Genomic DNA, 6,260 nt, shown 5'->3' with positions numbered 1-6,260 from the left:
TGGACTAACTGCCACAACCCTCGGGGGAAGACGGGGTGCAGCCAGGATGCAGGTAACAGGACTGAGGACGGGTAGGATGGCTCGGCCAGAAGAAATGAGCCACCAAGAAGTGTGAAGTTTCTGGGGAGGATGGAGGACGATTGGCCTGGACTATTAAGGTAGTGGGGAGGGACCCCCCCCCCACACCCCAGGTATCCCAGAATCCCTGGTGCGCTGGACCCTGAGCAACCTCCCTGCCCCTTCCCCCAACCCCTTCCCAGCTTCTCAGCGAAGAGAAGGGAAGAGGGGGTACAGCATTCAGGGAGGAGATTGTGGATAAAGAGGGGTTTTTATCCTGATCCAAAGGTCCAGCGAGCCGAAAGGGGGGGATGCGTCAGAGGAGAGGGGAGGCTATGGCAGGAGGCTAGACAGGTAGGGTTCCAGGGCAGGAGGTGCTTGTTCCTCTTCAGCGGAGACTGTGGCAGTGATTGGCCGGGGTGGGAGGTGCCCACGGCTTCGGTAGATCAGGCGCCCTGTGTAAAGTCCTGAGGTTGATGCAGACAGAGGCCGGAGGTGGCTCTGAACCCGCAGGAGTGTTCTGGCCGCTCTGGGAGGGATCTCGACTCAGCATCTCCACGAGCCTAGTGCCTCCCAGGAATTCAATTTACAGGTATTAATTGAGCACCTACTGTGTGTTGAGCATGCATGAAGAATTGTGGGTATAGCACTGTCCTAGACAGTTGGGCTCCATGCCCTCATGGTGTTTTAACGTCTGCGAGAGAAGACGGACGTCGAATCAGGAGTTAAAAGAATAATGAGAGGTACAAGGGTCAAGTACAGGTCAAGGGAAATCTGCCTGTGTGGGTCAACAGAGCCCCTGGGGCGAAGCTCCTCACTAGACTGGGTTAGAGAAGGGCAGTCCCACAGCAGCCCCCATGCCGCTTCCCCCAGCCCCCATGGTGGAGGAAGGGAGAGAAGCTCATCCTTAGAGTCAGAAGAATTTCAAAGCAGTGCTTTACTTTGGGTTCCAGCCAGACCTTCCCATCCGTTCAGAGAATATTCACAAGCATGTTCAGGAATGGAGTCTCTTTACCATTTACCTCGTCTTCTCACCCAATATGGACCTTCACTTCAGCCTTCCGGGGCAGCTCCACACATCCACCCCTTCCTGCAGTGCCTAACCCTAACCCCTCCTCTTTAGAGCCTCTCCCTTTCCTCTTCTGGGTAATCTGGTCCGCGGGATTCCGCCTCTTTTCCGTAACCTCCGGTTTCAGCCATTCAGTTCATCATGTTCCGCTCAGATGAAGTGGGGAAGGGGGTATATTGGAACCTGCTGGTAGCGCATGTACCAGCCCCTGGCAGGCTTTTGGACAGCCAACGCCCTTCTACCCCTCGCATATCACAGCATTAGTACCTTGCTAGAAGAATCCTTTCCTCTTCCTCAAAGTTGAGTTCTGTGTTAGTCAGCTGGTTACCCACCAAGAACCCTTCTCTTCTTCTGAATCTAAAGCAGCAGGGTTTTAGTGCGATGTGGCCCCCGAGGCCACATTCCCTGAGCGTGGGCCTGTTGCTGATTTCTCTCCAAGGGAGGGGAGCGATGTTCGCCGTTTCCAGGCCTGGACCTTAAAACAATGCGCGTGCACCTACCAAGCTGGAGCACAGTCTCCGGGCAACCGTGCTCTGACGATGCAGGGTCTGGGGGAGGGGCAATGATTTTCACGATCCTGTGCCTCTGAACAGCTCAAAGGACAGAGCCGCCCCACTGATCCGGGTCATCCATGTCAGAACTGTAAGCTAGAGAGAAAAAAGTATTTCTTCTTCAAACCACAGTATTGTTTGGTCTCTTACTGTAAGTAATACAAGTTTCATTCCCAAAATGTCTCTTTGTCTGGTAGTTGAGTGGGAAGGACCCTCCCCCTGTAAAAAGATACATTTTACAATGCTGTCCATCTCTTTAAGTGCCAATTGAGCATAAAATTACTGCTCTGTGGGGACTTCCCTGGTGGTCCAGTGGTTAAGACTTGGCCTTCCAATGCAGGGCGTGTGGTTTCAATCTTTGGTCAGGGAGCTAAGATCCTACATGCCTCCCGGCCAAAATACCAAAACATAAAACAGAAGCAATAATGTAACAAATTCAATACAGACTTTAAAAATGGTCCACATCAAAAAAAAAAAAAATCTTAAAAAAAAAAATTACTCCCCGTGGCTTTCCTTCCCACAAACACTCCTCACACTTCTTCACCTGCTTCAGGTCAAGGTGAGTTTTCCCTGGGAAGGTGACAAATGGTAGCTCTTCCCTCAACCACCCCTCCTCCAAGCCTGCAGACATCTGGTCTACCAGCCGGCTGCCCAGAGCCCTAGCATCTCTGCAGCTGCTGTGCAGTGAAGCCTCTTCTTCTGGACTCTGCTTTGTTACAGCAACCCTCTAAGTTCCATTTCGCCAAGGTCTGGAAGGCAAAGACTAAAGCTATAAATAAAATAGGTCCTACCGCCTCTTCTTCAGGGTTTCTATTGGTTGTGACTTAATCTCTTGAGGCAAATTGATGGTTTTAATATTAAACTGAAATACCAAGAGTCAACAAAGAGATCATAGAATTGAGCAAAAAAAATAAACCTTTCCAGAAGGCGTATTCTTCCAGCTTTTTGGATGGGGTTTGTTTGGGCCAGGAAAATTTGTTTCTTTCAGGTATTGAGGTAGACAAGATAAATACCTTTATAAAGACTAAGAAAGCCAGAGAGTCTAAACATGGTTGGGGTTTTTTTTTTTTTTCTTTTGTTTTTTTGTTTTTTTGGCCACGTTGCATGGCATGCAGGATCTTAGTTTCCTGCAGTGGAAATGCAGAACGCTAACCACTGGACCACCAGGGAATTCCCTAAACGTGTTGAATTGGAAAAGAATCTAAAACTCCAAGCAGAGGTTGGGTAGGGTCCCTGCTTATCCTCCCCCGATTCATCCAGATCCCTCCTTGGCCCCAAATCAGGAACAGCTCTGGCGTTCCTTGGCCATGATGAGCTCTTGCTTCACTCTCACCTTGCACTAGGTATACCATCTCTACCTAACAAGTCAAGGGCTGAGGCGGCAGCGGTTGTAGCTTTGTAACTTTATGTGCAGCTCAACCTTGTACCCTCATCCCATCTCACTCTTTTTTTTTTTTTCCAGTTCAGTCTAACTTTAATTAAAAACCATCGGTCTTTTAACAACATTCACAAACATTAACTGTCCCAGCACTAGAGGAAAACATAATGATGACAAGATATTCTAGATGGAGAGACCCTGGGTAGAAGGTGTGATCAAATCATAAATGGCACCATCAATGTATGGAAGTCATGTAATAAGGTGTAAAGGGAACTAGCTTATTAATTAAATCATGTATAAATAATGCCTTGATATTGCATTATGATCTGATGCTTTTAATCACTTCAAATGTATGTTAAAGTGTGATTTTTTTCATTATAAAAATAAATCCTACTCAGGACATTTTACAGGCAGCTAGGATACTCTTCATAATAGATCTAAAAAATCACTCTACTTAGGTGTCTAACTTATTTAGTACATTCACTGTTTGTCTTTCATCTTTCATCATTGACTTGAAATTGTTTTCTTTCTTCTTATTTTAACCATATTATCCTAAAGGCCCAAAGTTTCAAACTAAAGGACTGATGTAAACAATTTCACGTGTGGTTGGGCAACTTGTACCGTGAAGACTCAATGCCTTTAAAATATAAAGTGAGGAAAACAACCTCACTCTTGACCCCCAGCCAAGGGCTGATTCCGTGTCCCGGGGAGACAACCCATGGTGGTGAAGAACTGTAGACGTTGGAGCCGGTTAAACCTGGGTTTGAATTCTGACTCTGGCATTTAGTGAAAGACCTTCTTTTGTTTTTTTGTTTTTTTGGCCACGTTGCATGGCATGCAGGATCTTAGTTTCCTGCAGTGGAAATGCAGAACGCTAACCACTGGACCACCAGGGAATTCCCTAAACGTGTTGAATTGGAAAAGAATCTAAAACTCCAAGCAGAGGTTGGGTAGGGTCCCTGCTTATCCTCCCCCGATTCATCCAGATCCCTCCTTGGCCCCAAATCAGGAACAGCTCTGGCGTTCCTTGGCCATGATGAGCTCTTGCTTCACTCTCACCTTGCACTAGGTATACCATCTCTACCTAACAAGTCAAGGGCTGAGGCGGCAGCGGTTGTAGCTTTGTAACTTTATGTGCAGCTCAACCTTGTACCCTCATCCCATCTCACTCTTTTTTTTTTTTCCAGTTCAGTCTAACTTTAATTAAAAACCATCGGTCTTTTAACAACATTCACAAACATTAACTGTCCCAGCACTAGAGGAAAACATAATGATGACAAGATATTCTAGATGGAGAGACCCTGGGTAGAAGGTGTGATCAAATCATAAATGGCACCATCAATGTATGGAAGTCATGTAATAAGGTGTAAAGGGAACTAGCTTATTAATTAAATCATGTATAAATAATGCCTTGATATTGCATTATGATCTGATGCTTTTAATCACTTCAAATGTATGTTAAAGTGTGATTTTTTTCATTATAAAAATAAATCCTACTCAGGACATTTTACAGGCAGCTAGGATACTCTTCATAATAGATCTAAAAAATCACTCTACTTAGGTGTCTAACTTATTTAGTACATTCACTGTTTGTCTTTCATCTTTCATCATTGACTTGAAATTGTTTTCTTTCTTCTTATTTTAACCATATTATCCTAAAGGCCCAAAGTTTCAAACTAAAGGACTGATGTAAACAATTTCACGTGTGGTTGGGCAACTTGTACCGTGAAGACTCAATGCCTTTAAAATATAAAGTGAGGAAAACAACCTCACTCTTGACCCCCAGCCAAGGGCTGATTCCGTGTCCCGGGGAGACAACCCATGGTGGTGAAGAACTGTAGACGTTGGAGCCGGTTAAACCTGGGTTTGAATTCTGACTCTGGCATTTAGTGAAAGACCTATGGGCCAGCACCTCTATCTCACCAACCGGAACCGAGCGCAGCCCAGTATCTCATGGAAGTGGGCTAGCTCATCTCATCTTTTGTGGCAGGGTCTACGGAGGGGCCTTAAAATATTCTATTTCAGAAAATAGACTTGAGACTTATTGCAAAGGCTTATAAAGGTGAAAATAAAAACCTAATCCTAGAAGTGTGATGTGTAAATGACATTTTAAAAGGAGGACTCTTAAATTTGGTGAGAAGCTTGAGAGGCTTCAAAGAAAGAAGGCTGAGTGCAGTGTAGGTTCATGGCATGTATCATCGGGGCCCCTCCATGCATCCATGCCTCTCAAATATCATTTATAGAGGAGGCACCTGAGAAGGTAAAGGCCTGAGCCTCACGGTTTCCTGAGGAGTCTGGAGTTGGTATGTGGAATTTTTTTTGTTAGTTTAGTTTAGTTTTGTTTTGTTTTTTGTTTTTATCCACAGAGAATCTTTTTTTAAAAAATAAATTTATTTATTATTTATTTTTGGCTGTGTTGGGTCTTCGTTGCTGCGCACAGGCTTTCTCTAGTCGCGGCAAGTGGGGGCTACTCTTCATTGCGGTGCGCGGGCTCCTCATTGCTGTGGCTTCTCTTGTCGCGGAGCACGGGTTCTAGAAGCTGGGGCTTCAGTAGTTGTGGCACGCGGGCTTCAGTAGTTGTGGCTCACGGGCCCTAGAGCACAGGCTCAGTAGTTGTGGCGCACGAGCTTAGTTGCTCCGTGGCACGTGGGATCTTCCCGGACCGCGGCTCGAACCTGTGTCCCCTGCATTGGCAGGTGGATTCCCAACCACTGCACCACCTTTTTAATTTTATTGAAGTATAGTTGATTTACAATGTTATGTTAACTTCTGCTGTACAGCAAAGTGATTCGGTTATACATATGTGTGGGTATATATACATATATATATATACATTCTTTTTCGTATTCTTTTCCATCATGGAATATCACAGGATATTGAATAGAGTTCCCTGTGCTCTACAGCAGGACGTTGTTGTTTTTCCATCCTATATATACTAGTTTGCATCTGCTAATCCCAAACTCCCAGTCTAACCCTCCCCTACCCCCTCTCCCCCTTGGCAACCACAAATCTTTTCTTTATGTTTGTGACCCTGTTTCTGTTTCATAGATATATTCATTTATGTCCTATTTTAGATTCCACACATATGTGATATCATATGGTATTTTTCTTTCTTTTTCTGACTTACTTAGCTTAGTATGATCATCTCTAGGTCCATCCATGTTGCTGCAAATGGCATTATTTCAGTCTTTTTTTTGGGCTGGGT

Source organism: Physeter macrocephalus, chromosome 12 (assembly GCF_002837175.3).
Source record: "Physeter macrocephalus isolate SW-GA chromosome 12, ASM283717v5, whole genome shotgun sequence".
Classification (NCBI taxonomy): Eukaryota; Metazoa; Chordata; class Mammalia; order Artiodactyla; family Physeteridae; genus Physeter; species Physeter macrocephalus.
Note: the sequence above shows the minus strand (reverse complement) of the source record.